Source organism: Saccostrea cucullata, unplaced genomic scaffold (assembly GCF_032062105.1).
Source record: "Saccostrea cucullata isolate Sc308-1 unplaced genomic scaffold, CSIRO_AGI_Scuc_v1 ctg2372, whole genome shotgun sequence".
Lineage (NCBI taxonomy): Eukaryota > Metazoa > Mollusca > Bivalvia > Ostreida > Ostreidae > Saccostrea > Saccostrea cuccullata.
Window position 1 is genome coordinate 33459 of NW_026928602.1, and position 25664 is coordinate 59122.

General features: G+C 36.1%; 1 long non-coding RNA gene and 1 pseudogene across 1 annotated transcript; one reads left to right on the forward strand and one right to left on the reverse strand.

Annotated features, from left to right (window-relative positions):
* Window positions 1-86: 86 nt before the first annotated feature.
* Window positions 87-25664, forward strand: LOC134278140 (uncharacterized). Its single transcript, XR_009994387.1, has 2 exons — window positions 87-197; window positions 25512-25664. It is a non-coding gene; the product is annotated as an uncharacterized LOC134278140 (long non-coding RNA).
* Window positions 17520-24941, reverse strand: LOC134278126 (uncharacterized; annotated as a pseudogene).

Here is a 25664-nt window from a genome sequence, read left to right on the forward strand (position 1 = left end):
AGTAGAGAAAAGACATGACTTTAGGAATTGGGGGAGCTTTGCGCACAGGTTGACTCTGTTTAGCAGACATCAATGATTGTGAACAAGAAATCTGTGAGCCAATGCTCACTAGTAATCCCCCCGCTCTGATGTAAATAAGCACTATCATGTTAACATACACAAGTTCAATTACAGGCAGATGCACAGAAAAATATGAAGTTGACATCCGATTCATATCAAAATTAATCCCACTATGTGGCATGCCTCAACAAGAGGCCCATGGGCCACATCGCTCACCTGAGAAGCTTTGGCCATTCCGTTCTTTACCAGATTTCCCCCTTGTAATACATATTGTGACCCCACCCTACCCCAATGATCATAATTTAAACAATTTGAATTCTACACTATCCCAGTATGCTTCCACATAAGTTTCAGTTTTTCTGGCCCAGTGGTTCTTGAGAAGAAGATTTTCAAAGATTTTTTCTATATGTTTCTATGTAAAACATTGATTCCTTATTGTGGCCCCGCCCAACCCCCGGGGGTCATGATTTGAACAATTTAGAATCTACACTACCCAAGGATGCTTCCACATAAGTTTCAGCTTTTCTGACCCAGTAGTTCTTGAGAAGGAGATTTTCAAAGATTTATTCTGTATATTTCTATGTAAAACTTGGATTCCCTATTGTGGCCCCGCCCAACCCTTGGGGGTCATGATTTGAACAATTTAGAATCTACACTAAAACAGCATGCTTCCACATAAGTTTCAGCATTTCTGGCTCAGTGGTTCTTGAGAAAAAGATTTTCAAAGATTTTTCCTATATATTTCTATGTAAAACATTGATTCCCCATTGTGGCCCCGCCCTACCCCCGGGGGTCATGATTTGTACAATTTAGAATCTACACTAAAACAGCATGCTTCAACATAAGATTCAGCTTTACTGGCCCAGTGGTTCTTGAGAAGAAGATTTTCAAAGATTTTTCCTTTATATTTCTTTGTAAAACTTTGATTCCCAATTGTGGCCCCGCCCAACCCCAGGGGGTCATGATTTGCACATTTTAGAATCTACACTATCCTAGGATGCTTCCAAATAAGTTTCAGCTTTTCTGGCCCAGTGGTTCTTGAGAAGAAGATTTTCAAAGATTTTTCCTTTATATTTCTATGTAAAACTTTGATTCCCCATTGTGGCCCCACCCTACCCCCGGGGGTCATGATTTGAACAATTTAGAATCTACACTACCCCAGGATGCTTCAAAATAAGTTTCAGCTTTTCTGGCCCAGTGGTTCTTGAGAAGAAGATTTTCAAAGATTTTTCCTTTATATTTCTATGTAAAACTTTGATTCCCCATTGTGGCCCCACCCTACCCCCGGGGGTCATGATATGAACAATTTAGAATCTACACTACCCCAGGATGCTTCAAAATAAGTTTCAGCTTTTCTGACCCAGTGGTTCTTGAGAAGAAGACTTTCAAAGATTTTTCCTTTATATTTCTTTGTAAAACTTTGATTCCCAATTGTGGCCCCGCCCAAGCCCCGGGGGTCATGATTTGAACAATTTAGAATCTACACTACCCAAGGATGCTTCCACATAAGTTTCAACTTTTCTGATCCAGTGGTTCTTGAAAAGAAGATTTTCAAATATTTTTCCTTTATATTTCTATGTAAAACTTTGATTCCCCACTGTGGCCCCGCCCAACCCCCGGGGGTCATGATTTGTACAATTTAGAATCTACACTACCCCAGCATGCTTCCACATAAGTTTCAGCTTTTCTGGCCCAGTGGTTCTTGAGAAGATTTTCAAAGATTTTTCCTATATATTTCTATGTAAAACTTTGATTCCCCATTGTGGCCCCGCCCTACCCCTGGGGGTCATGATTTGAACAATTTAGAATCTACACTACCCCAGGATGCTTCCACATAAGTTTCAGCTTTACTGGCCCAGTGGTTCTTGAGAAGAAGATTTTTTAATGACCCAACACTATTTTTGTCTTTTCTTCATTATCTCCCCTTGCGAGGGGATATGTCCCTTAATTTTAACAATTTAAAATCCCCTTTACCCAAGGATGCTTTGTACCAAGTTTGGTCAAAATTGGCCCAGTGGTTCTTGAGAAGAAGTCGAAAATGTGAAAAGTTTACAGACGGACGGACAGACAGACGGACAGACGGACGGACGACGGACAAAATGTGATCAGAAAAGCTCACTTGAGCCTTCGGCTCAGGTGAGCTAACAAAAAGTGTACTAAAATTAAGCATCTGCTATGAATAGCTAATGAGAAAACTGCGACAAAGATTTGTTATGCACGGACAGACGCACTGACAAATAGGAATTTGGATTTGAACAAAAATGTATCCCAGCATATGGCATGCCTCAAAGAAGATGGTGTTAAAATTTCAAGCATCTACGATGAGTAGTTGCCAAGAAAACTCTGACGAAAATTTGTTATGTATGAAACGGACAGACGCACAGACAAACAGGAAGTTGACATCGGATTAGAGCAAAAATGTATCCCACCATATGGCATGTCTCAGAGAAGATTGTGTTAAAATTTCAAGTATTTACGATGAGTAGTTGCTGAGAAAACTGTGACGAAAATTTGTTACGGACGGACACACATTTTTGTGAAGAATCCAACAAGAATGATGAGGTTGATAACAGTCCCGATAAAGATGCAAGAAACTTTCTACATAGCAAATTGACTGAAAGGCAGTATATCTAGAAATTGATTTTTTCTCCAAGTCTTTGACATGCAGTTTCTTTTTTTATCACATGTGGTCATTTAAAAGTGTTTATAAAACATTTATCACTTCCCGATTCAAAATATATCTTATCTACATGAGCTGTTTCCTGATGCAGCTAAACACCTATGCATGCACTTATCGCGTGGAACAAGCTTAGATCTGATGGTGTAAACAGAGCAAGACAATATGATACTTGTCTATAAAATACATTTCCAGCGGCTTATTCTTTCATTCAACATCTTGAATTTGAAAGATGACAGGGCTGAAAAATTGATCTCGATGAATGAGAGAAAGAAACACTTATGGGTGCATTGCAAAATATGGCCAGAGCTCCCTCAGTGGATCTGTTCCAGAAAACAAGGGATTCTCTTATTGATCTCTCAATTTTCGCTGAAATTTAGAAGGTGAAGACTTACTTGGAAAAACGATGGTGAAACATACCAGAGGAAAGTCAAACATTCATTTTTTTTCTTAAGTTTGTTTATTTAAAAGAGTTCCTCGGGTAATACTTAAATTAACATTTGATAAAGTTTTTGACATTGCACAATATCAAGTCAATTATACCGATACTCAATTATTACAACTTGAAATAAATTTGGGACTCCACAGGAATTATTTAGCATTGTTCTTTTTTGTGATCAATCTTTAGGGATTCCTTTGGAATGTCATTATTATTCAGTTTTTTTTTCTTTAGAGATGGTGCAGGGTTTTTGCAAGCGAGGGGTTTCATGTTGTAGTGATAACAAATAATGGTGTTCATGAACAATTCCTTGAAAAACTTTTATGCAAGGCTGACCTCATCTGGAGGCTATTGTGAAGGAGTTTGTTCCTGACCTCAGCAGATGCCTGCAACTCGATTACAAAGCAAGCGTTTTCTTAAGCAAGGTTGGAGGATTTATTTTTTTTTTTTTTATGATAAGATTTTTTCACAATGCAGGAATTTACCGTTGTTATTTTGTACATTTTTTCTTTGTTTGTCTATACAAAGGTTGAAAAATTATGTTTTCTTTTGAACCTGCATGGTGTTTTCTTTTCATTTGACGGGAGTAGTTGAAATAATGTACAAGTAGGCTGGAAAAAAGACCAAGGGAGAGCCTATTTAGATTATCATTGAATTTAATTGTTTCAAATTATGAAACATGTACCCTATCTCTCCCATCGATTTATAATTTTAAATAAGTCGTTTCAGCGAACATAGGCAGTGTTTGCATTCGCCATCTAAGACGGCACGTGGGGGACTAAGATTTTTTTTCTATCATAAAAATCAAAGACTTGTTCACTTAAACAAAACTTTATCGTGGTAGAATAAAAAAGCCTGATATGATTCAGAAGGTTACCATCTAAAACTAGGATCCCCATCTATTAAGTTCTTGAGGTAAACCATGCTTATGGTTCTCGGGTAAATGAAATATGAGGGAGACATCTGATGAGTATGATGACACGGATGATATCAAAAGTCTCCTAAATTCAGCTACTGGTAAGAAATCGGAAAAGGAAATTGACACTTGATAGTCTTATTCTTGAAAAGGGGATAAAGTTAAGAAAAGTCTCCTGCTTAGCTATGCTAGAAAGGACGTAAAAGAAATCTTCCAGAGGTTACCTAGTAGTAACAAGGTTAACCGAGTACTTTGCTCGAGTAAAGAACTGGGAATTTGAAGTCTACAAATTCAGACAGGCTAATCAAGAACCTGAAGAAACTATAGATTGATTGATTGTATATTGTTTAAAGCTAGACTCGACTCGTAAATAGGCATACATCATCTTCGATGTCATTATCTACATTATATCAACACCAGGGTATACTCTTCGCATTCGTTTCATCTGATTGCTTTGTCACGGGTATCAACGTAGAATGGCGACCCGTGTTCGGGTTGCTTACCTTGCATTGCCTTTGTTCACCATTTTTGCAGTTACGTGTCTGTGTTTTTGTATACTGCAATGACCTGTACAACTATCCTTGTAAATTTCTTTGTTGTCTTGCTACCAAGTGCTGTATAGCATACGTCCGTTTACACCGGTGTCGACTGATTACAATTAAAAGTGTCTTAAGTCAAGCCCTATATATAAGGGTCTTCAGATATAGCGAGAATCCCAACAAAAATGGCGGACACATTTCTTTTACAAATCGTGTTCAGCTTTAACGTCCCTCTCTCGAGTTTTTTTTACTCATTCTCGAGTTTTTTTTTACTCAGATGGAGATTGCATCACTTTTGGAAAAATACACCATGGTTCATTATTTTGGAAAACTAACGTCCAATCTCAAAAATCCGGTTGTTATCAAAGTTACAGTTGACTTATATAATGAAAAAAATAAATCATGGAATCTTTTTTGCTCTGGATCAGTTGTTACATAGGGTGCAAAATATACCGAATTAACTGCATACGGAGTATATATATATATATATATATATATACTCCATTTATTTTATACGCAAGAGCATGCTCTGCGTATGAACAATTTCTAAAACGAGGTAAATTATTGACAAGCAAGTTGATGAAACGAGAATGTCAGCAGTCTCCTTTAAAGTCATCATTTCGTAAGTTCTATGGTCGATACAATGACCTTGTCAGCAAATACAATTTATCAATAAGTCAAATGCTGACTGACGTTTTTCATACCAATTGTTAGTCCATTATTTATACACTGAATCGACGACGGTTTTATCCGTTATTTCCTAATCATGACAAGGAGCACACGGCGGGTGTGACCAGTCAGCAGGGGATGCTCACTCCTCCATGGCACCTGACCCCACCTCTGATGTTTCGGGGGTCCGTGTTTGCTCTTATTTTGTATTGTTTTATGGACTCTGAGATTGAATACTGTTCGTTATCTCCATATCCTTCTGACAATTGTTTTCATTTCTTGAAGTGGAAATTTGATGATTTTGATAGAGAGTCATTAGATGACATCTTAACTGAAGAAATTTACTTGAAAACACCATCTTTCCCTCAGTGAAATCTATAAGCATGGAGGACATTCATGATCAACAATTGCCTCATACACCAACATAGACCCCCAAAATTGCACAGAAAGTTATTCCAAACAATCAACAAAAAATATTCCTTTCTCCTCAACAAAGAGTGTCCCAATGTAGTAAATATGTAGATCAGAAATATGGAGAAAAACGCGCTTCACTTGGGACTCGGAATAAATCTATGAAAATCCTTGTGAAATACATGTAACTACTCAATGACGTAAATGTCTACAATATTAAAAAGTTATTAAACGAGAACAGAGAGCTCTCCTCCTTTTCATTCCGACGAAACAAGGCTGAAATATTGCCGACTCGGCGTTAAACAATATTCAATCCTCTCTTTCACAACTTTAAAATTGAAAGGCGAAAATCATTGACATATTTTCTATCCATGATAGTTTGGCGAGAAATTATTTGCTGGGTTGGTGTAAAACTCGTCTCTTTCGGAAATAGTTCACGAACGAGTTAACATACTTTTCATTCGGATTATCTCTTCGACTCGTTCGTTTTTACTTCGAGTTGGCATGTTATTAATAAGTTTGAGTATTGATGAGTATCACTCGAACGGTGAATAAACACATTATGATATACTTTTTACAGCTCTTTAAGTACATTACAAAAAAGTTCTACCATTTGGAATATTGATAATTGTCGTGTTGATTAAAATCAACAATATCAAATTCTTTCTAGGTTTGCACACAGGTTTTACATAATTATCGCTTCGGAATATTTCTTCCTAAAAAACGAAGTTATTTTTATGCCCCCGTAAACGATGTTTCGGGGGTATATAGTTTTTGTCGTGTCCGTCTGTCTGTTTGTCTCTCTGTTTGTCCGCAAAAACTTTAACCTTGCCTATAACTTTTGATCTAGTGGAGCGGCATTCATATTTCACATGTGTATTCCTTGTGACAAGACCTTTTTTAGGGAACATGTACCACCAAATTGGACCTTTTGACCTTGACCTTGGCCCACTTTTACACAAAAATTTGAATCTGAAAAATCTGTTTTGTTCAAAAATGATTGGCTCACACATGAAATACAAGGTCCTGTATCTATTATTGCAAACGTTTTTGAACCCAAGATTGAGATCTTTACAGTATTTTTTCTCTATCGATTGAGTAAAATTCACAGATGCACAATTTTGTTTCGAGTTAACCTTTGTTTTAACCACTTTAAGATTCTATCTAAAAGGTTATATTGGCAGCACCATTGTTTGATTTTGCAATTTTGCCCTTGAGCAGAAAAACCGAGAGCAGGCTCGAGTCCCTATTGTGTTAGTCCTAAGGCTTTCTTAAGTAAATAATCTTTACAAAATTTCTTCAGATGACCAAACTTACCACACTGGTAACATTTTTCATTCTTAGCTCTACAATTAAATCTAGAAATACATGACTTACCACATCCGAAGCAGACTCTCTTGTGGGTTGTCTCATTCATTCTCTGAAACTGTAAATGTAGGGTTCGTGGTGATTCATGACTGCGTTGTGCGGGTGGTTGGCGGGGGTATTGTGTGGTGGACGTCTGGTTGTAGGCGGCTACCGGGGTTTCCAACATCATCTGAGACATAGAGGCCATTGCTGCATTGACTGATGCGTTGATGGTGGCGGTGATGTCCACGTTGGCTGGTTGGGACATGTTGAGCCCCCTGTCCACCAGTTTTTCCGCTGTCCTCAGTTCCTACATTGTTTTGGGTTTCCTCATATACACGTGACCTCGAATGGATTGGTGTAGTCCCTTGATGGCTTTTTTGACCAGATCCGACTCAGATATGGTGAGGTCTGCGGCTGCTTGTTGAAACCTGAACAGGTATGAGTCCAGTTGCGCCCCGTTTGATATCGTCCAGGTCTAGGTCCTCATCTGTTTTTCTAAACCTATCAAAGAAAACATGTTTGAAGGCTGATAAAGATGACTTTGACGCTTGGGCCAGTTGGTAGAACCAATGTTTAACTGGTTCGGTGACGTTGAATGGAATTATGTGCAACGCCTGGCTGTCCGTCATTTGGTAGAGGCTGACATATGACAGAAAGTTCAGCCACCACTGAACTGCTGATGAGGCCCCGTCATATGGTGTAAGGTGCACAATGACTCTGGGTGGGTTGTTCGTGGTCACTTTGGGTGTTGTTCTTACTGTAGAGATCGTCGGAAGCGTAAGTGGGATGGAGCCAGATGGCCTCTCTCTCTGATCATACTTTATTTTGGTTAAAATACTGTACACAATGATTTATGGTAATTTTATTGAATTCTAATATCAAGATATATATTAAGATATCCTTCTTTATTAATATCATTTAATTTTATTTTTCTTATCTATTTTTGTTTGGCCGCCTTAATGTTGTTAATTTTAACAGGTAATGAGATAATAACCCCATTCTGTCATTCCTGAAAAGAGTTTTTATTGTAAATTTAGAAGAAAAGGACAAGAGAGTAGTACAATTAATCCCTGGGGATTAATTATCTAGCTTGCTGCAGAAAATTTTGAGGCTTATCTTTATCTGTCACATGAATATTAATGAACACCTTTGTCTGCAACTGATATTTGTTTTGAAGTTGAGGTCAACCCTGGGTGATATTTGCATTCAGTGAAAGCTTGCATTTTAGAAAACACCTGCTTAAATCATTTAATTGAGTTTTTATATAGACACGAGATCTTTCCTGTTTTATGTAAATACAAGGTTACTATTTTCAGGTTTTTGGACATTCAGGAATTCTCTTTAAATTTCAAAAATACAGTAGTTGCTTATATTCTTCATTTTTTTAAAAATGTAATCAAGCAAATTCCTCCTTCCATGAGTTGCACCCTTATATTCATACCCCTCAGCGGGGGCCTTGCTGACTGGTCAGTTTTCTAGTTTTTGTTGTAATTTGTTTTTTGCACTGCATTTCTTATTGTCAGGAACATTTTTTAAAGTGACCCTTTCCCTTGTGGTTAAAATATTTCATGGTTTCAAGTCCAACTTGTTCTATCAAGTCCAATAGGGATATCGGTTGTCTTTGGAATGTCCTTTTTGATTAGCCAGTATGGTACAGTGAATGTTTTTTTTTTCTGAAAAGTTTCACCAAACTGTTTTGTTTCTTTATGCTTTTTGTGAAATCTTGACATACGACTTGTCATTGCAATTGTAAAACATTTAGCTTGTTTGTGATTGAAGAATTTTAATGGTCTTCAATTGACTGTTATGAGTATCGCTTACCTACTGTAAAATGATGATTGATCCCAGATAACCTGTGTCTGATCTCTTCAGTGAGAGTGAAATGGATGAAAAAGGAAACGTTTTAACCAAGTTATTTCGAGGAGTGGAAAATGTATTTGATTGGAGTTGACGCTTCAGATCTACAAAACTAAGTTTTCGACGAATTACTGCTTTTTTGTAATTGGATCTAAGAATGTAAGAAGGATATGGAGATAACAAACGGTATTCAATACCAAAGTCCATAAAACAATACAAAATAGGAGCAGAGCAAACAAGGACCTCCGAAACACCAGATGTAGGATCAGGTGCCATGGAGGAGAGAAACGGAAAGGGGCAATTTGCAAAGATGCAAAAGAAACGTACTAGCAATGTAAATAATGCTATTTTTATTTTTATCTGCGCCGTTAATCCATCTGCACCGATATGTATTTATACCACAATATGGCAATTTTAAGCCCGCTTTACACGCTCTGCTTTTGCAGCTGCGTTTAGGTCTGCATTTTACTCTACAAAGCAGACAGAGAGTTTTAACTCTCTGCTTACCATGTCTGCTTTCACTTTATTAGCTTATCATTTCCCGCCATTAGTCGCATAAACACGTGTAAACACAATGGAAGATTTTGATATTTTGCCCCCTCTTTTAATAATTATTATGGCTGCTGCATATCGGTAGCATTTAAGAAATAGAAGGAAAAGAAGGACATGTTGGACTAGACCATGGATTCTGCGCAGACAAGAGCATGGGGCTTATCATGCACTTATGCGAGAATTATTTCGAGAAGATCCTGAAAGTTACAGAAATTTTGTGAGAATGACACAGGTGGATTTTACAGAGCTGCTGGATAAGGTGTCACCTTTAATTGTTAAAAAGGACACCATTACGAGAAAATCAATTTCTCCTGCAGAACGACTTTCTTTAACTCTACGATATCTTGCAACAGGTAAGAATAATAAATAAAAAGTAGCAAATTACAATTTTTATTACGAGTTGATGGACATCAACTCAGTAATGCTACTGCTTACAATGTTGACCTAATTTTGACCAAAGAACACACCTCGTTTATTCAGTTCCTTCTACGATGAATTGTATCACATCTTGAGAAACTCTACATAAATAAAAGCGAACATATATATTGAAGACATGTCAATGTTTCTTTTTTTGAAAGGAAATTTATTTTAAGTATAAACAATAACATTTTCATTGACATCAGACATGCCTTATTGTGTCGTTCCGACAAAAAAATAGTGCATTTTAAACCGCCGAAGAATTAAAGTGTATTTCGTCACTTCTCATATTCCTATATGTGCATATATGTCTTGTCGATTTTTAAAATTTTCAAACTAATTGCATAAAACATTGGTTAATTTTTCTGTTCGTTGGGATTTATACAAATGACACATAGGCCTAACATAGAGATCGAACTACTTTTTCATATTCATACACACCATGCTACTTTGCTTTGTAAACAAAAACACGCAAAATCGGCAGCACAACAGTGACTTCAAAAGAAATTGACGGGACTGTGGAGGCTTACTTGGAAATTTTTAGAAGGTACGTAAATGTAATTACATGTACATTTAAGTATAGTTGCACGTGTTGCTCTGAAATATAAACTTAGCCAGTAGTTTATCGATAGGACTTCGTATGGTACTGACCGAGTAAACATTAGCGCCACCTTGTTTTTGCGGCTTTAGGGGCCTGATTCTATATAAATTTTTCCTTGTGTTTTTTCCGCAAAAGTAGCTTCCATTGTAGTAATGAGGCAACTGCCTCACTAGAAATATTATTTTCAAGTCTTTGAAAACACACAAAACAGCAGTCGTGCGACAGGACATGCCATTGAAATTTCGACTAGATTTCCACTTTCTTGAGAGAATCGGTCATGTTTTAGTGAAAATCGAATGAAAATTTTTCTGCATGCAATGATACGAAACGAAATTATCCAAGTTAATATTTCTATTTGTTGTATCACACGAAAAATACGATGAGAACGAAGCATCTGTTTGAACGACGCCATTTTTATTTTAGCCAGGAGCGGATCAAAATCCACCACATGCACCTGTTCATAATAAATCTGGAATAAGTTATTTTAATTGATTTATGTTTACTCATATCGCTTCAGAAAAATATAGACCACTTTTTTAGTGTAACATAACAGGGTGAAAGTGTCTTATTTATTTATTTTCATTATAAAATTAAAAAAAAAAATATTCATAAATGGGAATATGTGAAAAAAAAAAATACACATGTTCTGGATGACATGCGAGTACAAAGGCATCCTGTGTCATACAACTATGGAATTAACAATTTGAGATGTAAAAAAAAAATAAAGATCAGATTGAGATTTTGATGATCTTAAAGATGCATTATATTGATGATGTCAACAGGGGCGGATACAGGATTTGTGGTTAGGGGGGGCGTGGATAACTTTGTCGAGGCAAGAGGTCTGGGGGCCGCCTTAAGGCCCCCAGTGGGTCCAGAGCGAAGCTCTGATGGGGGCCCAGGGCATGCCAAGAAAACCTTAGCATTCTCTCCGTATAGCAAACTCAATAAAAGCCGAATTAACATTAATCTGTGATTCTTCCCCTGGGAGACGTGCGGAAGCAATTAATGTCTGCAGTTTTGAGGGAGGGATCTTAAAATTTACTGGGTTAGAATTATAGGTAGAATATCAGTTTTTTTTAGAAGCCTTTGCACCCCCCCCAATTGTCTTTTTCGGGTGTGGGGGGATGAAATTAATTATAGTAAAGTAATTCTTCAATAAAATAAGCTGCCTTTCAATTTTCTTTTACGTAATTCAATTTCAAAATATTTTTTCTCAGAAAAAATAAATTGTCATCGGGTAGTTGTGGAAGTATACCGCGTCGAAATATAAATAAAAGAGTACCAAATTTCCGGAAGTTTACATCATTTCCTGGTTGAACAAGATGGAGACGAGTACTGAATGGGTAGACGTTACCCGATTGGCTATGTGTATATTTTCATTTTAAAGTGAATATTTTCTTTTGATTGTTGTTTTTTTTCTTATTTTCTTCAGTCCAATATTTTCTTAAAAATAAACGTATTTTGTAAATAAAGATATTTGACAGTAACTTTTTAGGGTATTTGTACTACTTCCTGGAGTAGAAATTTATTTTTTCTTTAACTAAGAAAGCTTAAAACTTAGGATCCACCCCCAGAAGACTGCTGCCGTAAATTGTCTTGCTGGCGTTTAGGGAATATGGGTGATTTGCATCAATTACACTTTTATTGACTCCATCGCTGTCGAAATCGGACAAGATTTCTTGGCATGGGCGAAGCCCCCGGAAGCTCCTGGGTTTTCGTGTATTTTAGAGTAAAATCAGGCACAATAATCGTGCATATTTTCAATTATTTTTGTTAAAAGTATATAGCATATAGGTGGTGGCCCAGGGGGCAAAGCCCCCGGAAGTTTCTGGGTTTTCGTGTATTTTAGAGTAAAACCAGGCACATATTAACCAGTGCATATTTTCAATTATTTTTGTTAAAAGTATATAGCACATAGGCGGGGGCCTAGGGGGCGAAGCCCCCGGAAGCTCCTGGGTTTTCGTGTATTTTAGAATAAAACCAGGCTCAATAATAGTGCATATTTTTCATTATTTTTGATAAAAGTAAATAGCATATAGGTCCGGATGTTTAAATAATAAATGTATTGAATGTTTCTCAATTCTCATTGTATTGTAACACATGCCACTATATAATAAACGATTTACTTATTACTTACTAATAGTGGTATTGGCTAGTGATGTACCAAAGTGCGACGTGTTTAATAACAGTCATGTCACCGGAAGCTCCTGGATTTTTGTGTATTTAAAGAACCAGAAGTCTCTGTCGAGACTGAAGCTCTACTGGTTTGTACTTATAGCAAAGGAAGAGAAAAGTACTTCAGCAGTTGGGAATTGAAACTTAACAACAGCAATAGAAAGAATAATGATCCTTGATAAAGTCTCTTTATGTTCTTAGTGTAGTCTACAAGTTTGCGAAGTTATATTGAAATCAGACCAAAACTGTAGGAGGAGTAGCATTTTAAAGGAATTTCACAGAAATTTCTATTTTTAGTTACCACGGCAAAACCGTTTACTGAAATCAAAAGCTGATAAAGAGAATTATGTATCTTAGTGTAGTCTACTTGTGTGCCAAGTTATATTGAAATCAGACCAAAACTGTAGGAGGAGTAGCATTTTGAAAGAATTTCACAGAAATGTCTATTTTTAGTAACCACAGCAACAACGTTCATCGAAATCAAAAACAGATAGAGAAAATTATGTATCTTAGTGTAGTCTACTTGTGTGCCAAGTTATATTGAAATCAGACCAAAACTGTATGTGGAGTAGCAATTTAAAGGAATTTCACAGAAATTTCTATTTTTAGTAACCAGGGCAACAACGTTCATCGAAATCAAAAACCGATACACAGAATTTTGTATCTTAGTGTAGTCTGCTAGTGTGCTAAGTTATATTGAAATCAGACCAAAACTGAAGGAGGAGTAGAATTTTAAAGGAATTTCACAGAAATTTCTATTTTTAGTAACCACGGCAACAACGTTCATCGAAATCAAAAACCGATACACAGAATTATGTATCTTAGTGTTGTTTACTTGTGTGCCAAGTTAAATGGAAATCAGACCAAAACTGTAGGAGGAGTAGCATTTTAAAGGAATTTCACAGAAATTTCTATTTTTAGTTACCACGGCAACACCATTTATCAAAATCAAAAACCAATACACAGAATTATGTATCTTAGTGTAGTCTACTTGTGTGCCAAGTTATATTGAAATCAGACCAAAACTGTAGGAGGAGTAGCATTTTGAAAGAATTTCACAGAAATTTCTATTTTTAGTAACCACGGCAACAACGTTCATCGAAATCAAAAACCGATACACAGAATTATGTATCTTAGTGTAGTCTACTTGTGTGCCAAGTTATATTGAAATCAGACCAAAACTGTAGGAGGAGTAGCATTTTAAAGAAATTTCACAGAAATTTCTATTTTTAGTTACCACGGCAACACCGTTTATCAAAATCAAAAACCGATACACAGAATTATGTATCTTAGTGTAGTCTACTTGTGTGCCAAGTTATATTGAAATCAGATCAAAATTGTAAAAGGAGTAGCATTTTGAAAAATTGTTTACAGACAGAGGGACAGACAGACGGACGGACGACGGACGCATTACTATCGCATAAGCTCTTCTGGTCTCTGACCAGTAGAGCTAATAAAACCAGGAAGAATAACACTTATTTGGTTAGTTTTGTTCCAAAATGTGGCTTTATAAATATTAGTCACATAATACTTTGAAAATTTTAGGGGGGGGCGTGCGCCCCCCACGCCCCCCTTAAATCCGCCAGTGGTCAAGGGCTCTAAAAAGAAAAAGACAAAATTTTCTGGAAAATATCAGGTTCAAAGAAAAATTGTCAAAGCAAGTCTCAGCTATTACTTGCATTGCAGCAGATATGCATAAAGCATCAAACAATTTCTCAGAAGATAGTAGAGGTAAACAGTGTACGTGTTGCTAATGCACTTGTAAGCATTTTGTATAAAGAAGTGGTTTGAATTCCTACAGAGGATTGGAATTCAAGTGATCTTAATTTATTGCTTTGGAAAGATAATGATTTACATTTAAGATGTCATGATAAATAAAATACCCTTCAAATCTTATTTTATATGTTGTTTTAATTTAGAATTTAAAATTTGTTATTTTTCTAGAAGTACATGTATAAACCATAAGGGCCAGAGCATAATGGTTCCTTGAAGGATTTGTTTACGAAACCTTTTTCATTGCTTCTGGAGGTTTGTTGGTTAATTTCTCATTCCGGAGAAATTAAACTCCATCACTACCATGTTGGGGGTTCCCTAATGCCAGATGGCATCTCCAGGAAAGCAAAGAGGTACTTTTAAAATGTCATAATAAATAAAATACCCTTCAGATCTTCAATTTTACTTGTTATTTATATGTCGTTTTAATGATAATGTAAAATATTTTATTTTTCTAGAGGTATACACCACAAATGGCAGAGCATAAAGGATGGCTGGGAGATTTGATAAACTTACTGTTGTAGGAGAACAATTTCGAGCATTGATATATATTAGAAAATTGTGCTGTCAGTCTTTTGTATGTTGGAGGACAAGCTTCCCCTTGAAAACTGGAACAAATGTGAAATGAAGAATGTGTATCTTTATATTGAGAACTTTTCCTTGTAAAATCACCTCTGGGAAAAAGTTTATTTCATATCAATTTATTGTGTTCATTATCTGGTCTAATTTTTTATTTGTAATTGTTTTAAAATAACATGGCGAAACACATTTTTGCTCACCTGAGTCAAAAGCTTAAATGAGTTTTTTGATCCGATTTCTTTGTTGTCTGTTGTGTTGTAAACTTGTTACAACTTAATTTTTGTTCAAATGATGCCCCTTCCCCCCTGGGAGCTTGAGACCATTTATAAAGTTAAACTTCTCAAAATGGAACTGATCTTCTTTTTTTCAAGCCGAGATACTCAGGTGATGTACAAAGTATGTACTTTGTAGTGACATCAATTAGAAGCAATATCATTTTTAAACCGCAGTTTGATAGCAGAAATTTTATTCTCAAGAAAATGTTGGAGGCATATGTTTATATATATCATATTAATTTCATGTTTGAATTTCAGCTACTACAATTTACATTGGAAAAAAATGCAGTTGTCCAACTTGTGTCTATTGTGTGTCATGAAGGTAAAATCTTACAGCTTATTGTGATATGCAACAAATATTTTACCGTGACCATGTGTTTTTGCAACAGTTGTAAAGTGTATATGCTCAAGAACATAATTATTAGTTTTCTCCTGTAGTCCAATTATAACTGTGTTCGTACTTAGATTACTGAAGCATTTATTTGTAAATCAGGGTCCTGTGTAAAACTTCTGATATTAAGATTACACACATTTTGCATTCTTAATGCTCGTTACACTTGTGAGAAAATTATGAACAAAATTGTGACGGCGACTTTCTCTTTTCTAAAAAAAATCATTTTCTTGTATTTTACTGTATATTGTGCTTTTACACATTCAAACTGGAAGACTGCAATGTTAAAAAAATCTTATATGATAAGTATAACAATAGTAATTGTCAAAAATAATGAAAAGTATTTTAGGTCACCTGAGCCGAAGGCTCAAGTGAGCTTTTCTGATCACATTTTGTCCGTCGTCCGTCCGTTTGTAAACTTTTCACATTTTCGACTTCTTCTCAAGAACCAATGGACCAATTTTAACCAAACTTGGCAAAAAGCATCCTTGGGTGATGGGAAGTTTAAATTGTTAATATGAAGGGCCAAGTCCCCTTACAAGGGGAGATAATCAAGAAAAGACAAAAATATGTGGGGTCAATAAAAATCTTCTTATCAAGAACCTCTGGGCCAGGAAAGCTGAAACTTATGTGGAAGCATCCTTGGGTAGTGTAGATATTTTATTGTTAAAATCATGACCCCCGGGGGTAGGGCGGGGCCACAATAGGGAATCCAAGTTTTACATAGAAATATATAGAACAAAGCTTTAAAAATCTTCTTCTGAAGAACCACAGGGCCAGGAAAGCTGAAACTTATGTGTAAGCATTCTTGGGTAGTGTAGATATTAAATTGTTTGAAATCATGACCCCCGGTGGTAGGGCGGGGCCACAATAGGGAATCCAAGTTTAACATAGAAATATATAGAACAAAATTAAAAATGTTCTTCTCAAGAACCACTGAGCCTGGAAAGCTGAAACTTATGTGGAAGCATCCTTGGGTTGTGTAGATTCTAAAGTTTTAAAATCATAAAGGGAAGGGGGTAGTGGGCATCATCGGTAAAGAAAGAGAGGGAATCTGGTAAAGAACTGCATCACCCAAGTTACTCTGGTGAGCGATGTGGCCCATGGGCCTCTTGTTTTAAAGAGATATTACTTTTGCTGTATCCACATTAAGGGCATTCAGATATTGTTGTACCATGATACACTGTAGGTATAAAAGAGCGTTTCATTTCATTTGTTAAAATAGGGCAGCTAATACACAATAAATGTTTAAATATAATGTAAAAAGAATTGCTTTCCTTATTATTTCACATGACATTATTTCTTTATGGGATTTAATAATACAGTGCATCATCTCATGAAATTGACATCAGAAATCAAATGGAAGTCTAAATTTCTGCAATTTTTAAAAGGCAATTTCATTTCCTTATCAGTAAAGCAGTGTTCAATTTATAAGCTTGAACAACCATCAACTCGTATCAGTACTTTCAGTACTTTGATTTCACAAATATTTTAAAATGTTGGACACTAAAATGCATTTTTTTTTTATTTTCAGGGGAAAGTTACAAGTCTTCATACTTGTATCGTATTCCAATGCCAACATTGTCTAGTATAATTCCTGAGACGTGTGCTGCTATATACAATAGCCTAAAAGATGATTATATGAAGGTATGGTTAAAATTTAATATGAATGTATGATATTCATATATCAAGATACTGTTGGCCCATTGGTTGGGGGCTAATCCTTGATGGGTCAAAGACAGAGTTCGCGCCCATTCCTCTGTGTTGACTCAATGGTTGGGGGCTGATTCCTTGATGAGTCATAGGTTGGGGGCTAGCTACCACTCCATGTTGCTGGCTCATTCCGTATTGTGGAATAGTTGAGGATGAAAATATCCCATAGTCCCTTGACTCTGCAAATGTCCATACTCTGCTTCAAAAAGAATGGTTTGAAATTTCAGTTCCACAAGTGACTTTACGCGCCCATCTAATTTGCGCAGGGCTTCGGCTATATAATTCCCATAAAGGGTATCCTCACCAGGAATGGGTGAAGGGGTGGCTGATCTTAAAGCTAGTTCTTTTCCTGATATCCTGTAGACAGGACATGGCCTGAAACATCACAGCTTCTGGTCCATTTAGTCTTGCTCTTTTTTTTGTACAAGTAGGACTTGGTCTCTCTTCCTGTGATGTCTCTGACATATTGTAAGTACTATCACCTTCTTGCTCATCATCATCCTCCACTGTATTATTTGTGCCTTATGTATGAATTTTATTATTTTAGGTTCCAAATTCATGGGAAGATTGGGAGAAAATAGCTAATGAGTTTGAAGACAAGTGGAATTTTCCTAACTGCATTGGGGCCATGGATGGGAAACACAATTCAGTGTCCTCTGAAAAGTGGATCAAATCATTACAATTATAAACAATTTTATAGCATAGTTTTATTGGCTTTGGTTGATGCTAATTACAAACTCATATATGTAGATTGTAGAGTAAGTGATGGTGGTGTGTTTGCAAATTCAAGCATATACCAAGCTTTGGAATCAACTGATCTTAATATTCCACCTAAAAAAAACCTTTACCACAGGGGCATACACCTGTTCCGTATGTCATTGTTGGGGATGAAGCATTTCCCTTAAAGTCCTGTATTATGAAACCATATTTCTTTAAAAATCTGGACAAAAGAAGAGAATTTTTAATTACAGGCTTTCAAGAGCAAGTCGAATAGTTGAAAATGTTGGAATTTTAACAAGTAGATTTGGGGTATTTAAAAAGGCTATTCCTCTAGAACCAGAAAAAGTTGAGGGAATTGTTTTTGCATGCTGTGCATTGCATATCTTTTTGAGAACAAGGAAATCTACAACAGAATATATAGGCCCAGAGATGATTGATGATGAGGACACTGAGAATGGGACAATAAATTATGGGATTTGGAGACAAGAAATGGGCACAAATCTACCTGGTCTTATTCGACAATGTGGGAATCGATCAAGTAACGACGTACGAGATATGAGAAGAATTTTGTGACTATTTTAATACAAACGGTCAGGTTTCTTGGCATTGGGAATTGCTGTAACTTACAAGATTGGACTGTGATCCCCTGGGAACAATTTGTGTTTTTTAAAAGGCATCCTGGGACTTGAAATGAACCCATGAACTGGTGTAGAGTTCATCTGTGCCAGAGCCACTCTTTCTAGACTTGGTTATTTTGGATAATTCCTTAGAATAATATGCTGTGAGATAAGATATTTTGGCTTGTATTTGATTGACTATAAGCAAAAAACAAGAGGCCCATAGGCATTATAGGTCACCTGAGCATTATGCAACAACTTCCTAGTGATTGAATTTGATTCATGTTCAAAACCAGATGCTATGGCATTCACAATTTTGAAAGAGGCACCAATGACCATCATAACTATACACTTAGCAGTTGCTTAGTTTGGTTACTTAATACCCATAGGCAAGGTGGGGGAACAAAAATGCATTTCAACTAATCAACTGCTCATCATAACTATGAACATGTACTTAGTTGGTTTATTTAATACCCAGGAGCAGAGAAGAAGATTTTCAAAGAAATAATGCATTTTCACTATATACTTATTTAGCCCCGCCGTAGCACTAGAACCCCTTGACCCCAGGGCCACGAATTTCACAATTTTGGTAGAGGACTCAATGCTGATTACAATCATGCAAACAGTTTGACTGCTTGATGTCCAGGAGTAAAGAAGAAGATTTTTAAAGATAGCATTAATTTTAGTGGTTTTGGCCCCACCTCTCAGGCCCCGGGGGGGGGGGGGGAGTCAGGGATCATGAAATTCACAATTTTTGTTCCCCTTCACCCATAGATGCTTTGTGCCAAATTTGGTTGAAATTGGTTCAGTGGTTGCAGAGAAGAAGCTGAAAATGTTCGAATGTTAACGCACGACGGACAACGGACGAAAACGGATAGCAATAGGTCACCTGAGTTTACTCAGGTGACCTAATAAATACATGTACAAGTTCAAGTTACTTCTATTTTTTTTTGTATATTCACCAAATAACAAATAGTATAATTCATAAGTTGAATAACATGTGACAGTGTGCTACAGAAAACAAAAAAAACTTACTTTTACATTCCTGACCTTCATATTCTTCTCTCAGTTTTTCTGATATATTGCTCAATGCTCTTTGTCTGCAGTCCTTTTTTGAATAAGATGGAGATAAAACATTCCATAGATCAGGTTCCTCATGAAACAAATCAATTAATCGTTCTTGCTGCTCACTTGTTAACTTTAATTCATCTATTTTCTTCAAATCTTGTAAGATTATGCATCTAAGGACTTCACATCATGTTAACACAAGTAGGTCACGGTGACCTACTTTTTAAATTTTAAAGACTTTAGTTTTTTAATTAATTTGGAGGCATATTTTGGAAAATTAAAGACCTATGATGATCAAACTTTGTCAGTTGATGCATCATGGGTTCTCGAACAACTTAAACGTAGGTCACCGGGACCTACGTTTTGAATTTTATTGTAAAACATTTAATCCCATTATTTCAGACACCGAGAAGTTTAGAATCACCAAATCTTTTGTAAGTTGATGCATCTTGAGGCCTTAAAACATTTATGAAAAAGTAGGTCACTGTGACCTACTTTTTGAATTCTGTAGGCATTTGTTTTCCAATTGTTTAAAAGGCATATTTTGATTGATTGTATATTGTTTAACGTACCCCTCGAGAGAATTTTTCACTGATATGGAGACGCCACCACTTGCCGGTGGAGGGCTGCAAGTTTTGTCCTATACTCGGCACTCAGGGCTATTGAGCAGGGAGGGATCTTTTTCGTGCCAGCACCTACTGCGACACGGTACCTCGGTTTATACGGTCTCATTCAAAGGACCGGTTTCCACGTCCCATAGTGGGATTCGAACCCGCGACGTAAGGATTGACTCCTTACTTCGCGACTTTAGAGCAGATGCTCTAACCACTTTAGACCTATGATCATCAAACTTTGCCAGTTGATGCATCTTGGGTCTTTGGAAAATGTCGATCAAAAAGTAGGTTACGGTGACCTACTGTTGACATTTTTTAATTAAGGTTGTCCACGGTTGTCTTCACAGCGGTTATTCTATGATGACACGTCGAATTCCGACTCCCACGTGTGATAACGAGCTATCGATAGAATACACTGGGCACTCTGAGGCAGACACACGATGAGGGTTCTGCTAATATAATTCAGATCCGCGTACTGCACAAGTTCGCGTGTAGAAAGACCTCCTTTAGCACGAATGTTCAACGTGAAAATTTTACAATCCAAATTTGATTTGCACACAACACAATTAGCATTTCATAAAGTTCCATATGCATTAGGTGTCCTTGGAACTTTATGAAATGCTAATTGTGTTGTGTGCAAATTTGGATTGTAAAATTTTCACGCTGAACATTCGTGCTAAAGGAGGTCTTTCTACACGCGAACTTGTGCAGTATATATATATATATATATAGGTAAATCTTTTTAAAAAAGAAACACGAAAACCTTTAGTTTAGCTTTAATTTAAATTAAATTTTAATTAAAGATTTACCTGTAAACTACCGAGCACTGTGGATTTTTTTCTGTTTCAATATATATATATATATATATATATATATATATATATATATATATATATATATATATATTTATATATATATACACGAATGTCCCAGATGGCGCACCACTGCATCTATTGTCCTCAGAGAGGGAACCTCAGTCGCTTCCTAGGGCATTGTTGGATATACGTACGAGTTAACAAATAACCAACTGTTCACAAATACTTCTGTATCGCACAGAAGTAAGGGCCTCGTTAATGAAAATTCCCATAGGTCTCATTGTCGTTGAAAGTTTTCAGGTAACTCTTGTTCGAGAATTCCATGGCTCTGTCTCTATAGGACAGAAAACGGACAATAATATCCCGTGGTCGCTGGGCTCCCGTGTTGTTGCTTTAAGCTGGATACCTGCTCACACGATGGATCCGTTTATTATGTATAATAACTGCCACATTACAAGGCATAAATCAGGTAAGTTACCATATCCAAAGTACATGTGATTTATATTCCAAGAATGCAATATATTTCCAAGTTACGTCATGATTTCCAAATTACATGAAAATTAATATGCATTCATTTTGATTAAGTGTTTATGTAATTTGCCTTTCCAAGTCGCAGGTTCTCTGAATAATAAATTGAAAGCTCTGTCAAATTACATGGCAGGGTAACTTTTTTACTTAACTTTGGAACCAAACTTGAAATCGGTCTACAGTGAATCATGACTGACTATTTCTACAACGAATCATGAGTGACTATGTTCATTATTACTTTTATTGCTGATAGCGTGCACATGGTATTACATAATATTTTATAGAACGCCAACATAAACAATTACATAATTCATAAATCTATCGTATTGCATGATGTACAGGCAATCGCAAGCTTCTTTAAAATTTCGTAGTCCCCAATGTTTAAAAATGAACTCCATCTTTGTCTAAAACGTACAGGGAGCTGTGCATTAATCTTAAATGTCTCCAAAAGGCCATGTTGCACCTCCAGCATGTCTTTAAACATCTGATTTACTGTAAGCTTGCAAAGTTCGTAAGACTGTGCACCAACAAACCTTGGTTTGCGACGAATAAACAGTTCTCAAATGAATACCTTCTGTAAAAAGACATGCTCAAGTAACGTTTCCATGCACTCCAGTAGTTCATAAGCAAAACCTTCTGGTCTTACATTTGTCATATACAGATCATTACCACCAATCTAAACTATTATAGTACTAGGCCGAGAAGTCTGTAATTTATTTACGAAGTTTATATCATCCTTCAGCTTCTGTAATGTTTCTCCGCTCACTCCATAGTAATGTACGACACACTGGCTAAGGCTCAGGCCAAAGTTCTTCCTTGTAGGCTGTCATGGCCCTAGTTGTAACTATAAATTTAATTTCCCGCGCTTGCGCGGGTATTTTTCTGGTTTCATTAATTTTCCTCCCTTAACTGCCGCTGTCAAGTGCGGACTACCTTAACCAATAACTGCATATTTTCTACTTTATTTACAAAATTTATCTAAATACAGACAGTCACCTTTAAACAACGAACAGAAAAGAAACAAAAGACCCATTGGACACAGAGCTCACCTGAGTAAGCTTTGTGTTGTTTTTCATCAATTATTTATGACTCAGGTTCATGATTTACACAATTTACAATATTTTTTGGAATTAACACTAGCGCATGAGGCTTCTATAAAGGTTTAGCTTTTCTGGTCCAGTGGTTCTTGAGAAGTAGATTTTAAGGAATTTTTCTTTATATTTAATGTACTACTTTTTTCTATTGCCCCCCCTGATGGTGTCATGATTTGAAAATTTTATAATTAAACTAACATTAGTTTTAGCTTTTCTGGACGAGTGGTTTATGAAAAGATTTATGTCTGTCTGCCTTCCACTAATAGTTAAAAAGGAAACAACTCAATAAAGATGAAATAGTTTATTTATTTAACTTAAGGCCGCACCAATAAAATTTCTTGTTCTTCGGACAACTGACCCCCAAAAAATGGGGCGAGAGAGCAATTTGATAATTGTAGTATTATTATTTTCTACTGACATAATTTTAAGGCGATACAACTAAAAACTATAGCGAGCTATTCATGTTTAATTCTTTTCTTGTGTACATATATATTAAATGTAAAACATAAAAAAGTCCTTTTATAATTCCTTGAACAAATACATGTATATGTAACTTAACAATACCCCCTTTCTTCACACATGTCAATATATTGTTTAGCAATGTTGATATTGAATTACATGTATTGCTAGATATATATTCATTCTACTACATGTTTTCAACTATGGCATAAAATCAAATTTAGAAAAATGGTTCCATTTTTTACTCCATGAACACATATCATAACATGGAACATTTAATGAAGATTCAAATATATTAAACCCATTGTAAGTCAACATTCGATTAAAAAAAACCTGTACATCAGAGGTCCATATAATTTTTTACCCCAAAGTGTATTTACTCCCTGATTCTTTAATCAATGCAGATTTTGATTTTCAGCAAAATGTTTGAAGAGTATTTTGTTTATATATAAATGTTTCGAACTTTATTTTGAGCTTGTGATCGAAATATGTGTTTCTGAAGAGGGAAAAAACTTCAAAGGTCAGTTCCTGCATTAATAAATTTGTAAATACCAACAAGACTTTATACTAAGATTAGGAAGCAGTCTTTTTTTACATGGAAGATTACACAGTAGGTCAAGGACCATAGAGTCAGAGACACAGATAACTTTTCCCTCATCTAAGAGTAAACTGAGAGAAAAGAATCTTCGTTAATGTGGCAAGTTGAGAGAGATGAAAAATTGGCTGAGGACCCATAATTAAAAAATGTTTTGCCGGGTGCATAGTCTTTCTAAATAGAAGTTGATTTTAATCTAAATCTCCGATTTTTCCTCCCGAAATGGAAATCGCCGTCGTCATTATTAGAATATTCCTGGTCACCAAAAGGCTTTTAAATCTGTACTTCCGTTTTGAGGAAAATCAAACACCGAGTTAACCTTAATTCGTAACATTAAGTAAGTCGTACCTGTATTCTTCAACTTGTACGCAGTACTTTCGTGGTGTAATGCGTATCTATGATTGCTAATGCGTAATTGTACGCTCTATTTTAATTTTCAATGCGTATTTTGTAAATTTAATGCGTATTTCTGCAAATACGCACCTTATCTGGAGCTCTGGTACATTCTTGTGAAAATGGAATTATCCATGTGTTATATATGCCTTGCCTTACCAACCACATCAAATAAGAACATAGCCCTTCTTTAAAGAATGGTCATTTATTGAAAAATGCAATAAATGAAAATGGATCCAAAGCACAGTATAAAAAATGTACAAAAGTAACATAAAATGTATACATCAACATCAATAAATAAGAGACAAATAAAATTTAGTTTGTACCTGAGAGCAACAAGTTTCATCAAATAACTACATACAATTGTGGCATGATTGACATAAAATATATACCCAAATGGGTCTCAAGAATGGTGTCAATCTGAAAAACATAAATGAGTAACAACAAATGAATAAGTACAAGTTGGAGGAGGGGTGGTTGGTGGCAGGCAGCAAGCTTCTACTAAGACCGAAGTTCAAGAGAACTTGAGGGGAAATCTCCACATCTCTCCTGCAGAAATCTTGGCGTTGTGGGTGTTGGGGTACATTAGAAGGTGGCTCTGAAGTTGGTGCGTTTGATGCTGTCAATGTCTGCGCGGTAGACATTTTTTTCTGAAATGACCTGCCTACACGTGCTTTCAATGGTGGGGATTATCGAGTTCATGCAGGCTCTCACTAGATCCTCAACGGACTGGTTTGTAGCTGCTGGGGTTCCTGGAACCACGTGCACTGGGGATGAGTCTCCCTTCGCCGTTTGGGTCTGGTGACAATTTCTATATATAATCAACAGTCAGATAAAAATATATGATATTGTCACAGATTTAAAGCAGAAAATGCTTTTACATGCTTTAAGCTACATATATCTTCCTAATTAGGAAGGTTATTTCTCTTGTCTTTATGCTTAGAGCTAGTGTTATGCTTGGAGTTATTCATATGCTCTCAGCTAGCCATATATTCCTGACCACTAGATATGTAACCCAGAAATGGGAAAATCGCATGTGGTTCATGCTTCAAGCTAAAATATGCTTAGAGCTACATAATGCTTAAAGCTAACAAGAAATCTGTGAGCCAATGCTCACTAGTGATACCCTCGCTCTGATGTAAATAAACACTATCGTGTTAATATTTAAGTTCAATTACAGCCAGATGCACAGAAAAATTTGATGTTGACATCAGATTCATATCAATATTAATTCCACCATATGGCATGCCTCAACCAATAGTGTACTAAAATTAAGCATCTGCTATGAATAGTTAATGAGAAAACTGCGACGAAAATTTGTTATGTATGACTCGGACAGACAAAACGGAAGCTGACATCGGATTTGA